Below are 17,108 nucleotides of genomic sequence, written 5' to 3' on the forward strand. Positions count from 1 at the left end.
ATTGATTACGCATTAATGTTATCTTTTAGGTTAGCCTAACGACATTTTATTGATAGACTTTTTCATCAGATGCTGTCTGCATAGACTAATCACTTCTATGAGATGCTCAGCCCGCGTGGTGTTTGTGGGATTGTCGTATGATTCGTTGTCAAAGATTATGATTTGGTATTTAATCATAATGAAGATTTTAAGAACATATTCAAGAACGTACTGCAAATAACACATTTATAGAATTCAAGCTGTTTGAGACACGTCTATCAATATTAATACATTAAAATTTTAGGGGACCTATATTGGGGTTAGAGTAATTAGTGTTGAGTCCACATTGCAACTGTATCTTGTTTGCATTTTGTATAATTTCACATTTGTAACCTCTCCTCTCTTGAATTATAAGAATACTACAATAATGTCCATTAGATTTCACTTGGAAGTCTGAAACTGGGCATAATAAGACACATACAAATGTACCAATGTGTGGAATCTAAGTTTAAAACCCTTTGAATCTAAGTTGTCAATTCCATTTTTATTTAGTGAGAAGAAGAAAAAAAGTTAGGCCTTTATGTTTGCTAACTGTTTGCTGTTTGCATCACTCACAATACAAGTGATGAATGAAGTTGCATATCACTTTTGGCAACAACAAACAGTGAGAGTTAAGACACTTGCCACAGTGACAGAAGTCAATGTCTGCAGTAATGGAATGATCTGGAGTTGCAGCTCAGATAGGAGGCAACAGAGAGACCAAGAGGCTGCAGCTCAGATAGGAGGCAACAGAGAGACCAAGAGGCTGCAGCTCAGATAGGAGGCAACAGAGAGACCAAGAGGCTGCAGCTCAGATAGGAGGCAACAGAGAGACCAAGAGGCTGCAGCTCAGATAGGAGAGCAACAGAGAGACCAAGAGGTTGCAGCTCAAAGATGGGAGGCCAAGAGTGTGATTCCATAGAAGAGTGGTGTGATGAGTGCAGTAGATAGACAGAGCAGTAGATAGACAGAGCAGTAGATAGACAGAGCAGTAGATAGACAGAGCAGTAGATAGACAGAGCAAATGTGGATAGTTCAGGCCTTCTTTTACTCAACTCTCCCTCTTACCTCATGTCTTCACCACTTCCAAGTCACATTATCCCTGATATTACCCCTCCCCCTCCTCCTCTCCCCTCCCTCCTACACCCATCCCTCTCTTCCTCTGTTTCTCCCCTCCTACACCCATCCCTCTTCCTCCCTCTCTCCCCTCCTACACCACCCATCCCTTCCTCTGTCTCTCCCCTCCTACACCTACCCCTCACCCTGCATCCCCCTGATGTCAGTTTGGTAAATCCACCTCATGTCCAGAGAGAAATCGTAATACTCGTCTCCAGAAACGGGTCATTCTGTTCTTCACCTTTCTCTTTTCTTCACCTTCCCCCTTCCCCTTTCCTCTCCCATCTCTTCCTTTCAGGCCTCTTTAGACTATTAGACTACTAGCTCCACCCCCAATCCAATGTCTCAGACTATAGCTCCACCCCCACCCTAATGTCTCAGACTATAGCTCCACCCCCCACCCCAATGTCTCAGACTATAGCGCCACCCCCACCCCAATGTCTCAGACTATAGCTCCACCCCCCACCCCAATGTCTCAGACTATAGCTCCACCCCCACCCCAATGTCTCAGACTATAGCTCCACCCCCAATCCAATGTCTCAGACTATAGCTCCACCCCACCCCAATGTCTCAGACTATAGCTCCACCCCCCACCCCAATGTCTCAGACTATAGCTCCACCCCCCCCCCCAATGTCTCAGACTATAGCTCCACCCCCAACCCAATGTCTCAGACTATAGCTCCACCCCCCACCCCAATGTCTCAGACTATAGCTCCACCCCCACCCCAATGTCTCAGACTATAGCTCCACCCCCCAATCCAATGTCTCAGACTATAGCTCCACCCCCAATCCAATGTCTCAGACTATAGCTCCACCCCCCAATCCAATGTCTCAGACTATAGCTCCACCCCACCCCAATGTCTCAGACTATAGCTCCACCCCCCACCCCAATGTCTCAGACTATAGCTCCACCCCCAATCCAATGTCTCAGACTATAGCTCCACCCCCACCCCCAATGTCTCAGACTATAGCTCCATCCCCACCCAAATGTCTCAGACTATAGCTCCACCCCCACCCCAATGTCTCAGACTATAGCTCCACCCCCCAACCCCCAAAATACTTCAGCACATTCCTGGGGCCTCTGAAGAGGAAAAAAGAGGTCGGGAGGGCAAGAGGCAACCGTGGCAACCAGGGAGGAGGAGGAGAGATGAAAGACAAAAAAATTTATTGGGTGGTCAGGCTGCTACAGTACTTGTGTTGGCGGTACAATGTAGAAAAACATTTACGCAACGTAAATCAAATATCTCTGTTCTCATTGGACGTTTCACTCTGTTTTTAAAAAACAATCTCCCTAATGAACACCACCCTGGTTTTCTCGTCCACTTCCTCAACAACAATATTCTTTGATCAATTATTCTGTTGCAGAATTAGTGAGGCACTAAAGAACCAGAGTCTCATCCTTCCACTAACTGATAAACACTCTTTCAAAAGCTATTTTATTGTCTCATCAGTGAGATATTCAACCAACAATTTTGTTTTCCCTGTCTCTCTCTCTCTTTCGGTCTCTGTCACCTCCCTCTCGACAGAGAGCTGATGGGCGGGGCTTACCTCAGGCCACCCGGGTCGAGATGGCTCCCGTTGTGTTCATGACCATGGTGGGCGTGGCCTGTGTTGGCGGAATCCTGGTGGCGACAATGACCATCGTCTGCCTGCGTCGCCGCAGCAACCGCCTGGCGTCTGAGAAGCTGGGCCTGGGGCCGGAGGGAGGCAGCGTTACACACCAGGAGTACCAGGTATGTACACACACACACACACAGGGGTAAGTCTACGGACACCTCACAGTCATGCAGGATCAAGTCAAGTGGTAGTACTGTAGACTATAGACAGAAAGCACATTGCTCGATGAGATATGACAAACCATTTTCCCCTCTGGGATCAATAAAGTATTTCTTATCTTATCTTACATGGGTTTGTCCAGCCTTAGATCTATCACACTATATCTTTCCAGTTATCTGATCAGTCTCCCTCTCTTCACCACTGTCAAAACAGTGTAATACTCCCCTAAATAGACACCTCACAAACAGTTCAACATGAACACATTCACTCTTTAGTTTTCAACCTGCACACGCATTCACTAGTCTGAGACATCACTTCAGATGTATTGAAAGAGGTCTGTGCATGCTGCAGACCCCAACGTCTGAGGACTGTACCAGTATGAATGTATTCATGGGATATTGATCCCTGATTGAATACATTGTGTCCATAGAAAGCACATTGACTGTCATCATCACCTTCACCTTCTGTTAGGACCTGTGTCGTCAGCACATGGGATCCAGGGGAGCCTTTGGGCGTCAGGAGGGGGCAGGAGCAGCGGGGGCAGTGGGGTGCTACCGGAGGCGCAGGTGTAGGAGGAGGAGGTGGTGGAGGAGGTGCAGGTGGTGGAGGAGGAGGAGGTACGGACACATCCAGGGTGAGCAGTGTGTCGTCCCAGTTCAGCGACGCGCCCCAGCCCAGCGATGCGCCCCCAGCCCAGCCCCAGCTCCCACAGCAGCACCTCTTCCTGGTGCGAGAGCCAGCGCAGACCAACATGGACATCTCTACCGGTCACATGATCCTGGTCACTGTCACTCCGAACATTTACTCCATTCATTCATTAATTCATTTATTCCTACCCTGCCTCAGATCTCTCTACCGCTGTTCTGACAAAACCTGGGTTCAAATAGTATTTGTTTTCCATCAAATACCTTTGCTGCACTTGATTGAACATGTCTAGCTGCTTTGCGCAATGGAACCAATGGACTAGTCCCAAAAGTACAAATCTTACCCATCTGGCACTGCAGGCAGGCTCAATCAAACCCTCAAAATATCTTAAATAATACGAATACTATTTGAACCCAGGGTCTGGTACTGACAATTAAATACACATTAACCGTCAGACTCTAAAAGACAGAATCGTCCAGTTGAAGTCATTGACAGAGGAAAAGTATAGTGTAATGTGATAGTAACGTTATTATAAGTAAGAGTCACCCTGGTACTGAGAGTCCTCCTAACCCACAGGCCTACATGGAGGACCACCTGAAGAACAAGGACCGTCTGCTGAAGGAGTGGGAGGCCCTGTGTTCCTACCAGGCTGAACCCAGCACCATGTCTGTGGCCCAGAGTGACACCAACCTGAAGAAGAACCGCTGCCCTGACTCTGTGCCCTGTAAGTTCTTCTCCTCCTTCTTCTCCTCCTCATCCTTCTCTTTCTTCTTCCCTCCTTTCTTCCACCTCTCCTCCTCCTTGATTTATTTTTTCTTTGTATTTTTTTTTCGGGGGGATTTTTGTTGAACAGAAGGTGATAGCCTGGTCCAAGATCTGTTTGTGCTGCCATGCTCCTTGTCACTCTCTCGCCAAACATATCACGTCAACAGATCTGAGACCAGGCTAGGAAAGTGAAGGACGGACAGGGAAGTTAGGAGGAGATCCAGTCAAGATGACAGCGGGTCAGATTAAACACACACAGACTGTGGTATACATGTGTGCTGAGGGTGGCAGGCGGCACTACCAGCTAGAACACCCAGGCAGCCTGGCCTCCATGATCCTAGGTTAAACCACTTGTGTTTTGTGTCTCTGCAGATGATCACTCCAGGGTGAAGATGAAGGCGGAGAACAACCCCTCCAGGACCGACTACATCAACGCCAGCACCATAGTAAGAAGTCATCCTGATTCCCGCTGTCACCATGCCCGCTGTCGCCATGGTACCTGTTTAGTTATCCAACCCAGATCATCCCAGTGAGCAAATTTGGTTGAAAGACATATTTTAATGTCTTTGCAACCAAAAATACATATTTTCAACGTCTTGTGCTCATAGGGATAGATCCTCCCCACCCAAAGCCTTCTCTGTATATCACTCTGGTCTGCCCTATATTAAAAAAAGGGCCTCAGGGTAGAAGTGCTGATCTAGGATCTAAAAGGCAAAACTGTTCTTATATCAGCACTCCTACTCTGAGACTCTTTGTGAATTCGGGCCCTGGTCCCACCTATGGCCCTATAGCCGTCTCCGACACCAACCCTCCATTGATCAAACTGGGACACTAGTTGTGGAATCTCTCCCATGATGCTTCCCAAATGGCACCCTGTCCCCTACCTAGTGCACTACTTTTGACCAGAGCCCTATGAGCCCTGGCCAAAAGTAGTGCACTATATAGGGAATAGGGTGCCGTTTGGGACGCAGATCCAGTCACCCACCCCGTAAATGCCACTTGTCAGTGAATGGAGCCGTCGCCACGGTGACCACCAGTGTCCATAGTGTCCTCTATTGTGGACGTCAAGAGGTGACCCATGAAGACCTTTCACCCTCTGTGACCCCTAGATCGAGCATGACCCCCGGATGCCAACGTACATCGCCACGCAAGGACCCCTGTCTCACACCATCTCTGACTTCTGGCAGGTCAGTCACTCTGGATGAGTATTCATATGTGTGTAATATGAATAAAATTCAAATGCAAAACTCTATTTTCCCTTTAGGGAAATGCCAGTTTGTTGCTGCCCTTTAGGGAAATGCCAGTTTGTTGCTGCCGCATTATGCAAATGTTCTAAGAATGTACCCTAAGTTGAACCATATAATGTGTACAATCATCACTCAAACACATGCCAATGTAATGATGAAAGAATAATACACTATGGAGTACATGGTAATGTTATTGGTCTCCAAGCTCTATGTTTACATGTTCTAGTGTGTGTGTGTGTGTGTGTAATGGTGTTCCTCTATAGATGGTTTGGGAGAATGGCTGCACGGTGATAGTGATGATGACTGCCCTGGTTGAGGACGGAGAGAAGCAGTGTGATCGCTACTGGCCTGACGAGGGATCCTCCCTCTACCACATCTATGAGGTGAGTACAGACGTGTGAGCCTTTGTGTTTCTGACTCGGTGTGTCTGTCCTGATCTGTAACAATGGTCTGTGTGTCCATCAGGTGAACCTGGTGTCGGAGCACATCTGGTGCAATGACTTCCTGGTTCGTAGTTTCTACCTGAAGAACGTTCATACCCAGGGAGACCCGCACACTCACCCAGTTCCACTTCCTCAGCTGGCCTGCCCAGGGCATCCCAACCTCCACACGTACCCTGCTGGACTTCCGCAGGTAACGCATGGACATTGAACGCAGGGTCGTGTTTATTAGGCACGAAATGGGGGGGGGGACTGAAACAGGGAGTGACTAATGCTAATTTTTGTTGTTTTCCATTTGAAAAACATTTTTAAAATATTGCATGTCATAATGAACACAACCCAGATTTACAGGACAACAGAGTGTTTGACATTTTGAGGTTTGGAATTGATTTTATTATATGATACATCCTATGGTTTCCCCAGCCCATGCTCCTATCTTGTTTGGTCTCTAATTCCTGTGTCACTCGTCAACAGTGTCAGTCTCACATCTTTCTCTGTCCACAACTCCTTATAATCCTCAATCTATCTTTCTCATCTAATCCCTACTAGATGATGGGATGACCAAAACGTATCTAATTTCACTCATCCACCCTTCTCTCTTTCCTTTTACCTTCTCCCTCTCTTATCTCATTTCCATCCAGTCTTTCCCTTTTCAATTCAATTTCATCCTTCTCTCTCTCTGTCTGTCTCTGTCTCTCTCTGTCGCTGTCTCTCTCTCTCTCTCTCTCTCTCTCTCTCTCGCTGTCTCTCTCTCTCTCTCTTTCTGTCTGTGTTGTGTTTATCTTAATTTGCCTTTCACTTTCCCTTTTCAATCCCTCTCTTCCCTCGTCCCATCTCTCCCTTGGACACTCCCTCTGTCCCTCTTTGCTCTCACACGTCTGTCTTGCGATGGAGGTCAGCGGGCTCATGATATTTTACATATCTGTCCGTGTCATCTTTGTGATTTGCAGCTAGTAGTCTGGGTCCAGTTGCATAGTCACAAAAATGATCATGGACAGGTGTGGCTGCAGCAGGAGGTCCATCGCCTAACCCCCTTAGCTCCCCCATCTCCTCTCTCCCTTTCTCCCACTCCTCTCTCTACCCTTTTTTATACTCTCTCTCTGTCTCTTATCTTTCTCTCTCATCCTTTTGACTCTCCTCCTCATCACTGTGCTTCGAACGCTCCTCTTTCTCGATCTCTAGAAGTAATTTTCATCCTATAATGATTGTTAAACTCCTCCCGTGATGAGATATATAAAACAAGTGGCGCTCGAATAGGGCTGTTTTTCCTCCATGTTGAATACACACTGACTGCTCTTTTAGAGCCTTTAGGCTGTGTTCCAGTGTGACTATATTGCTGCCAGATCTCCCAATGCCTAGATAGGTGGTTTTATTTTATTTTTTATCGGGAACCACATAGTATGATATTGCATTCTGATGCCCGACTGCACAGTTGATGACGTGGCACGCAACCATTGGTTGATGCAATGCAACGTCTGCAATGTAAACAGATTTTATTTTTATTTTTTTTATTAATTAGGAGGCGACAATCGAGTTAGGATTTGTGTAGTGTCCTCATTTTAGGTTGTCTGACGTTTGTATGACTTGCCATTTGTCAAGCATGATCAATATCTATGTTCTCGATCAGTGTTCACTTCATTCAGTATTCACTTATATTTGATCTCCCTCTCTCTCTGCATCTCCACAGGAAGGTTAATAAGTGCTACAGAGGCAGATCTTGTCCGATCATTGTACACTGCAGGTAAACCAACGTTTGCAATACAACTTTTCTCCACATGGTAGCAGAACCTCGCCATTCTCTTTCAGATGCTGCTTGGCTCAAGGTGTTGTCAGAGACAGTGGAAATGTACCACTGATGTTCCACTATATTGACCAAGATGCTCCATTGGCCGCTCTAACAATTAAAATAAATGTATTCAAAAAATGGAAGGCAGTCCGGAGAAGGCAAGATCAGGTGGGACCCTTCTGTCCCGTGTGGCTCAGTTGGTAGTGTGTGGCGCTTGCAACACCAGGGTTGTGGGTTCGATTCCCACAGGAGACAAAAACAAAAAGTATGCACTCATTGCTGGAAATCGCTCTGGATAAGAGTGTCTGCGCAGGCAGAACTCCGATATAAAGTGTTTTTTTCTCAAAGTTGCCGGGATGTCACGTGTCCTACTTATATCAGTACACGCGTAACAACCTAAGCCTTACAAAACGTATATTTGATCAAATAAACCTCACGTAGCAAATAAGCCATTACATTTTTGGTTGATGAAAAATTCGACACTCATTGACCGCCATACAAAACTCCTTGCTTGGTGAGCGAGAAAGGATAAAGAAAAAACGCCACCTGCTGGAGAAGACAGATTTTGGGCCGTTTTATTCTTCTCACTTGAACGTAATCATTATCTCTGGTGGTGTTATGACTAAATAATGCATGCTGTATAGATTAGACTAGATTTACGTTTATTGTCCTACAAGATAATTATTTTCACAGCTTACACATTACATACACACAACACAGCAGGAAACAAACAACCAGAGGGGGCTGGTGGGAGGAGCTATAGGAGACTGGCTCATTGTAATGGCTGGAATGGAATCAATGGAATGGTACCAAACACATGGATCAACGTGTTTGACTCCGTTCCATTGATGCCATTCCAGCCATTACAATGAGCCGACTCTATAGCTCATCCCACCAGCCTCCTCTGCAAACGACAGTTGTAAGTTGATATGGTACATAAAATGTTAATTGTTCAGTCAGTTGTTTGGTCTATTATTAATGTTAAGATGTTAATGTTCTCCTATACAGTGATGGTACAGGCCGGACTGGCACCTACATCCTGATTGACATGGTTCTGAACCGCATGGCCAAAGGTGAGCATATTAGACTGTCCATTTCTGTATGTAAGTCTGATTGTGGTGTATGAGTGTTTTTTGCATGCATTTTTGGCTTGAAATTGAAGTTGCCAGTTTTTTATTTATTTCAGGAGTGAAGGAGATTGACATTGCTGCGACCCTGGAGCACGTCCGTGACCAGAGACCAGGGATGGTGCGCACCAAGGTACTGTCATAAACACAACCTTGTATATCTACAGTATATAATCTATGGTGGATACATTCCCAAACATGACATGCATTGCGTCATCAGACCATAACACAACATGCACAATTGAAGGTTGGACTATAACCTATATTTTCCACTGTTCAATTTAAATCACATAATGATAATTTTCTCTACAGGACCAGTTTGAGTTTGCCCTGACCGCTGTGGCGGAGGAGGTGAATGCCATCCTGAAAGCCCTGCCCCAGTGAAACCAACTCGATCCAGACCTGCCTACCTGCCTGTACCACAGACCCCTCACTCGATGATCCTTCACCTTGCGCCATGGAATTGTATCTTCAATCATCAACTGTGTCTTACCTCACCTTTTCTTTACAATATGGTGTAGAATGACCAAGCTGTTCTTTGTGCGTTCTCTCCCGTTTGAATGATGCCTTCGATTCCTTGCTATTCTCTGTGGTGTTGGTGACGACGAAGTGGGTGTTTTTTTTCTGTCATCTTCTATACGTGTCCTCTGACAGAGTCCCCCTGTGAACGGGTTCCAGGTTATTGGGGTGAGCTGAGATGGCTTATTGTTTTCTCTCTCAAAGGTAGATAAAATCATAATATTTTAACGTTTTACATCAAAGAACTATGTCCTTTTCAGAGTGTCATCACAAAGGTTTCGGCTGTGGTTGGTGATTGAGGATGGATGTGAGTAAGGGTTGCCAGCTGTCTCTCTGATTCTCCCTGCTCCTCAGTGTATTTGTTTACGATTTACCCAAATCTCAAGTCCTGCTCATTCACATTCCATGTTCTCTTGTTTTACTAACCCTCTGGGAAAGATGACTAACCTTTACTTCCCTCTTCTCTTTCTGTGCCATATAGAATGTTGTAAATTATTTGTTCAATTATTGTTGTTTACCTCAAGTAAAGCAGAAAAAAAATAAACAAAAAATGTTAAAATATTAAAATGACTATTTTGTAACTTTATGTGGTAACTAATAAACGTGTGTGTGTTGCAAATGCTTAATAGGCTGAGTGCTGTTTCTCTGATATTTTTTTCAATGTTTATTTATTGATTGTGCAGGTATCTAACTGTAAGTCGCTCTGGATAAGAGCGTCTGCTAAATGACTAAAATGTAATGTAATGTAAATGTATTTTTTGTCCTTTGGGCATACAAATCCTACCAATCACAATCGTTCAAGGGGTCAAATTGGTTATAAACACGCACGTGTCGTGACGTATTTGCCACGCAAACAGACTGACGTCTCCTATCACGAGGGTGGCACCTGCCAAAGAGATCTCGTGTGAGGTAAGGTTTTGTCCCGATATGCTGACAGTCATCCAATCGAAGTGTTATGAACATTAATAACGTTACAGTAATATACATTTGCTTTCAACCACGAAGTCCTTTTAAACAACAGAAAATAACAAATGTTTTGGCCAGCCATGAAGGCATATCGCCCGCCAGAGAGGCTACACCTATGCAGTTAGCTAGAAGAGCTCGCTAACTTCATGCATAGCATCCCTTCATACAGAAAGAATTAGCGAAATTGTGGATTTTTAAGATTATTTTTCTCCTGACGAATTTCATGGTAGTCATTCTCACTGCAACTCACTGTTTTATTGGCCCGTCTAGTTTACGTTCGACTATAATCTGATAGCAAGAGTGGGGAAACTAGCTCCGGCTGGGAAAACCGTTTTGAGTGGTCATCCAACTCGGAATTCCAACTCGGACACTCAAGGCATCTTCCTAGAGTTAGAATTCCGAGTTGGATGTCCGTTCAAATCGATTTTTCCCAAGTCGTAGCTCGTTTTTTCATAGTTCCCAGTTGTTTTGAACGCGGCAACAGTTGTCATGAAAGCGCCATTAGAAAATGTGAAGAGTTGATGTCATAAGGTAGATAGTCACGGGGGCTGAGCCCGCGAAAACAGTTATTGTTTTCTCTGATATGAGCCTATAATTTATGTACTCTCATACTCAGTTTGGTACACAGCAATATTTTGACTTCGAGGGTCAAACAAAGTGGGATTTCACAACAGGATGTAGGATAACCATCACTACAATCAACCATAGAAGGGAAAGGCTGTTTAATTCATGTTTAATCTCCTTATTGCTTGTAAAACAGTGAATAACTCAGTAAAAGGATTGGGTTGTTTTTCAAAGTGGAGATTGTTTACTAATGAAAGTGAATTCCATTAATTTCAAGCATACAGTATTATAACTGGAGTACATTCTGATGTACAGTCTGTGTACTATGGCATGCAATAGCATAAAGCTGTATGGTCAGAAAACATCTGGAGATTGTGGAGAGCGAGAGGGTTATTGTTTGATCAAATGTGGTTCAGTTAACCTTTCTAAATGTCTCAGTAAACCTTTCTAAATGTCTGACTTGTACGTTTTGCAGCTCCGTATAGCTTAGCCTACCACGTGCCTTTGAAAATGCTCACTTGAAAATGTCCTACAGTTGTATGCTGAATCTGTTTCTCAGCTTGGCACATCACCTCACGCCTCGATCACACCAACAGGATCATTGCATTTTGGTACACCAGAAGTACATTAATTCCCAATGGAATGCTACGTTTGCCTTGCAGCATTGCGTTGCAGGGGCAGTTCAGTGTGTTCTGTGTGGTGCATACGTTGGATTTATCGAATGTATGAGTCAAACTGTATGCGTAGACAGCTTGACAGAAATGGTAGCAGAAGATGAATGTTGAACTTTTGTTGCACACATATCTAGATGATGCTGCATACTACTTTGCAAAATTACACTGTTGGTGTGATCAAGGCGTCAGATATATCTGCTACTTCATGTTGACATACCAATAGGTTTCATCCAATAAACACAAGACACTAATTATTTTATTTTCATATTTTATTCAAAATGGCTGATGTGAGGCAGGAAGGTTCTTGTAGCGCGGTGGAATGTGCTTACTCTATGGAATGATTTCCAATATTAGTCCATTTAACCATTCTTGTTGTTTTCTTACTACTTACACTATCTGGGACTGGTAGACTATATGAATGGAACATCAGCAGATCGGAAGTTACATCCTTTAGTACTCCTCTCCTTCTTCCTCCTCGTCCCCTACACTGTCAGTACCCACTTCTTCATAATCCTTCTCCAGGGCTGCCATGTCTTCTCTGGCCTCTGAGAACTCTCCCTCTTCCATGCCCTCTCCCACATACCAGTGCACAAAGGCCCTCTTGGCGTACATCAGGTCAAACTTGTGGTCAAGCCTGGCCCAGGCCTCAGCGATGGCAGTGGTGTTGCTCAGCATGCACACAGCTCTCTGGACCTTGGCCAGATCTCCTCCAGGGACCACTGTGGGTGGCTGATAGTTGATACCAACCTTGAAGCCAGTGGGACACCAGTCCACAAACTGGATGGTGCGCTTGGTCTTGATTGTGGCGATGGCAGAGTTGACGTCTTTGGGCACAACATCACCACGGTACAGCAAACAGCAGGCCATGTACTTGCCGTGGCGTGGGTCACATTTCACCATCTGATTGGCTGGCTCAAAGCAGGCGTTGGTGATGTCAGCAACAGACAGCTGCTCATGATAGGCCTTCTCAGCGGAGATGACTGGAGCATAGGTGGCCAGAGGGAAGTGGATACGGGGTAGGGCACCAAGTTGGTCTGGAACTCTGTCAGATCCACATTGAGGGCTCCATCAAAACGCAGGGAGGCGGTGATGGAGGAGACGATCTGACCAATCAGCCTGTTGAGGTTGGTGTAGGTGGGGCGCTCAATGTCTAGGTTCCTGCGGCAGATGTCATAGATGGCCTCATTGTCCACCATGAAGGCACAGTCGGAGTGCTCCAGGGTGGTGTGGGTGGTCAGGATGGAGTTGTAAGGCTCCACCACAGCAGTGGACACCTGGGGAGCAGGGTAAACAGCAAATTCAAGCTTGGACTTCTTCCCATAGTCTACAGAGAGACGTTCCATCAGCAGGGAGGTGAAACCAGAGCCGGTGCCGCCTCCAAAGCTGTGGAAGATCAGGAATCCCTGGAGACCAGTGCACTGGTCAGCCTGGAAGAAACCAAGGGAAGAACATTAAGAAATGTACCGTTCATTTAAATGTATACCTTTTGGTTTCAGTACAAGGTTAACACAAGGCCTAGCTTTTAAATGGATCTTACCAGTTTGCGCGTCCTATCGAGTACCAGGTCGATGATCTCCTTGCCAATGGTGTAGTGACCACGGGCATAGTTGTTGGCAGCATCCTCCTTGCCTGTGATCAGCTGCTCAGGGTGGAACAGCTGGCGGTAGGTACCTGTGCGTACTTCATCTGTGGAATGACAGGATAGAAGCAAGTTAGAATCAAACTACAGATACTGGACACAAAAAAATGACTAGGCATGTTTTACATTTTGTGATTGAGGATAGATTCATTACCGATGACGGTTGGCTCCAGGTCCACAAAGACTGCACGAGGAACATGTTTGCCAGCCCCAGTCTCACTGAAGAAGGTGTTGAAGGAGTCATCTCCCCCACCAATAGTCTTATCACTGGGCATCTGTCCGTCAGGCTGGATCCCATGTTCCAGGCAGTACAATTCCCAGCATGCATTGCCCATCTGGGCTCCGGCCTGGCCGACGTGCATAGAAATACACTCACGCTGCAGAGAAACAGAGATGTCAACTTATGGCTTTCATGAAGTTCAAGGTCATGAAAACGTCATCCCTCAACTGATGAATGTTCATGGATATCCTATCTGTTAGTGTTATTCAATCAAAAGCAAAAGACAAATGTTGAGACTACATTTTGTGAATGGCTCTAGGTACAGGCCAAACTGTTTGGCTAAGAAACCGCTTACACCTCCACGAACTCTGAAGAGCTCCGTTGGATGAATAAGAGCGAGTGTTATTCATGGAACTGGCTGTGGAAGAAAATCTGAAAATGATCCATGCAATTAAATCAGTCCTGACATCTGTGAATCCTATTCAAGATGAAGGTAGGGCCTTCTATTTCTTGTTGTTTCATTTACATTTACATTGGTTTCCGTTTTAGATTTCCGGCTGCAGACTGGTCACACGCCGAGCCCACAGTTTCCAACGATACTCTCATTGTCCCAGTTTAGATATCTGAATCGATCATAGGCCAGGGATTCAATGTCATTGCTACTTGGCAACAAGCACCATCCTTACCAACTGCAAATCAGTAGTCCTATCATTAGGATACAAATTATTATAAATCAATAGTGAAAGTAGTCCTTTTACTGTTTGTAACACCTGTCCCATCTCTACGTCTTATATTACCCCAACTACAGCTGTTTAAAGGGTGGGGTTGCTTCTCCGTAGGGGGTGGAGCTTTGGGCAGCTGAATGCTGAGTCATATGCGGGTTATTACTGCAGCCCCACCTCCACAGAGACGGAGCTCTGTGAACCTCAATTATTGGTACCGTGATTGTCATTCCCCAAAATGTTTTTATTTACAGGAAGTTTGACCACGATGATTGCAATTTGTTCCATTCATTATAATGGGAGGGGGGGTCCTGTTTTCTGCTAACAATGCCTGCAGTACCGCGGTCGGTCTTGAACTAACTGTCTTCAATGAAAGGGGGCAGTCGTTCTCCAATGAAACCGGCACCGCAGCAGTGCAGTTATAAACTCCCAGTGCTAGAGGAAAAATCCATAGCCCGGCAGGCCACTCCCAACCCCCACCCTGCCCTCAGTGCCAAAGCGCGCTGCTTTGTTTAACGCACAGACAGGATATCTGTGTCTTCTAGAACAGATACAAACATACTTTCTTTTCTCATAACTGCGCTGCCCAGATACAAATATCCCCTCCGCTGTTATTACTAAAGAGTGAAAGTACAAAAAAATAGCATTTAGCCAGAACAAATAGTCAAGTAAACCATTTTCTAAATACCCCCTCCACCCAAACAAACTGAATAATTGTTCTTGAAAATCTCATTTATACATTGAATTGAGGCAAGTGCTTCTGACTGTAATGTGCTTTCCTCCCGCTGGTGGAGGAAACTGTACCAGTTCTCTGGCGTCAGCCCCACATGCTCTCAATCCCTTCGTCACAGTGCTGAGTCCGTTTCCTCCACTGCACCCAAACCCAGATCCTATCCAACAACGGCAGCGTGGCTGTTAATGCTATCTATAAGATACAAATCAAATAAAACCTCTTAACATTAGCCAATGATAGTGTATGATGATCAAACTCTAACAAACTATAAATAGACATACTGGTATATATTTGACAGAAAAATGTACAAATGTTCAATCCAAGGACATTTTAACTTCTCTCACTGTTTATCTAATCACTTTTTTTTCTTTTTTTTAAAGAATCAACTGCAGTACTCAGTACTCACCATTTTGACAGATTTCTTTCCTTCGGCCGACGTTGAGGATTCGGAGAATGAAGGCTGTAATGGGGGAGGGGGCCAAGGCAGGGTTTTATACTGTCTGGGGAGGGGGTGCAGGAAGCTGTCTTTTTTTTTTTCTCTGGGCGGGAGCGTCTGTTAGCACAAAAAAAGGGGCGGCCCCTCTGCAACCTGCTAATCTATCTCAGGGACTGAGTCAGAGCTGTAGTTCTGCTTTCAAGACACAGTCCACACAAAAAGAACACTCTTTACTCCAAAGAAATGCTCCTCATGCAAAGAAAGGTTGACAAGCAGATGTTACATATTGGGATGACTAATATCTTTCATAATCACTAATATATTTAATGAAGAGAACAGGGAATGGATGTTGGCTCTACTGGAAGGGAAATAAACTACTGCAAGCACAGGGGAGGGGCTTGTAACTTTGCACATAATACCTGCTACTGAGAAGTAGCCTAAACCCAAAGTAACCTTTTAAAGTAAGAAATATTTAATTTCACAATCCTAAATGTCTTTTTTTATTCATGCTCAAGGGACATTTATAAGTTATATTGGTAACACTTTCTTAAGAATCAATGTGTAGACCTATATCATTCATTGAAATGATAGTAGATATTGGCGATTGCACCTTTTAAGTACCCCTGTTAACCTTTTTTATTTAACCTTTATTTTAAGTACCCTATTAACCTAGTACAATATGTTTTGTAGAGAACACAATTGTATTATTGTATACAATTTGAGGTCAGCTTTACAAAGACTGAACTGCTGTGGAATTAGCTATTTGTTGTTGACCCCAACTAAACATCTGGAAGACGAGCCTAATTACACTACATGACCAAAAGTATGTGGACACCTGCTCGTCGAGCATCTCATTCCAAAATCATGGCCGTTAATATGGAGTTGGTCTCCCCTTTGCTGCTATAACAGCCTCCACTCTTCTGGGAAGGCTTTCCACTAGATGTCGGAACATTTCTGCAGGTACTTGCTTCCATTCAGCCACGAGCATTAGTGAGGTCGGGAACTGATGTTGGACGATTAGGCCTGGCTCAAAGTCGGAGTTCCAATTCATCCCAAAGGTGTTAGATGGGGTTGAGGTCAGGGCTCTGTGCAGGCCAGTCAAGTTCTTCCACACCGATCTCGACAAACCATTTCTGTATGGACCTCGCTTTGTGCTCTGGGGCACTGTCATGATGAAACAGAAAAGGGACTTCCTGAAACTGTTGCCACAAAGTTGGAAGCACATAATCGTCTAGAATGTCATTGTATGCTGTAGCGTTACAATTTCCCTTCACTGAAACTAAGGGGCCTGACCATGAAAAACAGCCCCAGACCATTATTCCTCCTCCACCAAACTTTACAGTTGGCACTATGCATTCTGGCAGGTAGTGTTCTCCTGGCATCCGCCAAACCCAGATTTGTCCGTCAGACTACCAGATGGTGAAGCATGATTCATAACTCCAGAGAACGTGTTTCCACTGCTCCAAAGTCCAATGGCGGTGAGCTTTACACCACTCCAGCCGAAGCTTGGCATTGTGCATTGTGGATCTTAGGCTTGTCTGCGGCTGCTCGGCCATGGAAACCCATTTCATGAAGCTCCCAACGAACCGGGGCAGCTCTAGCAGGGCAGACATTTGAAGAACTGACTTGTTGGAAAGGTGGCATCCTATGGCGGTGCCACGTTGAAAGTCACTGAACTCTTCAGTAATGCCAATATTTGTCTATGGTGATTGCAT

The 17,108-nt window shown here is 45.0% G+C and overlaps 2 pseudogenes; one reads left to right on the top strand and one right to left on the bottom strand.

The window, feature by feature from the left end:
* LOC123489153 overlaps positions 1-10,065 on the top strand; it is a 28,882-nt pseudogene extending 18,817 nt beyond the window's left edge.
* Positions 10,066-11,916: 1,851 nt separating this feature from the next.
* On the bottom strand, positions 11,917-15,464 carry LOC123489154 (annotated as a pseudogene).
* Positions 15,465-17,108: the final 1,644 nt, after the last annotated feature.

The sequence above is a fragment of the Coregonus clupeaformis genome, unplaced genomic scaffold (genome assembly GCF_020615455.1).
Source record: "Coregonus clupeaformis isolate EN_2021a unplaced genomic scaffold, ASM2061545v1 scaf2801, whole genome shotgun sequence".
NCBI lineage: Eukaryota > Metazoa > Chordata > Actinopteri > Salmoniformes > Salmonidae > Coregonus > Coregonus clupeaformis.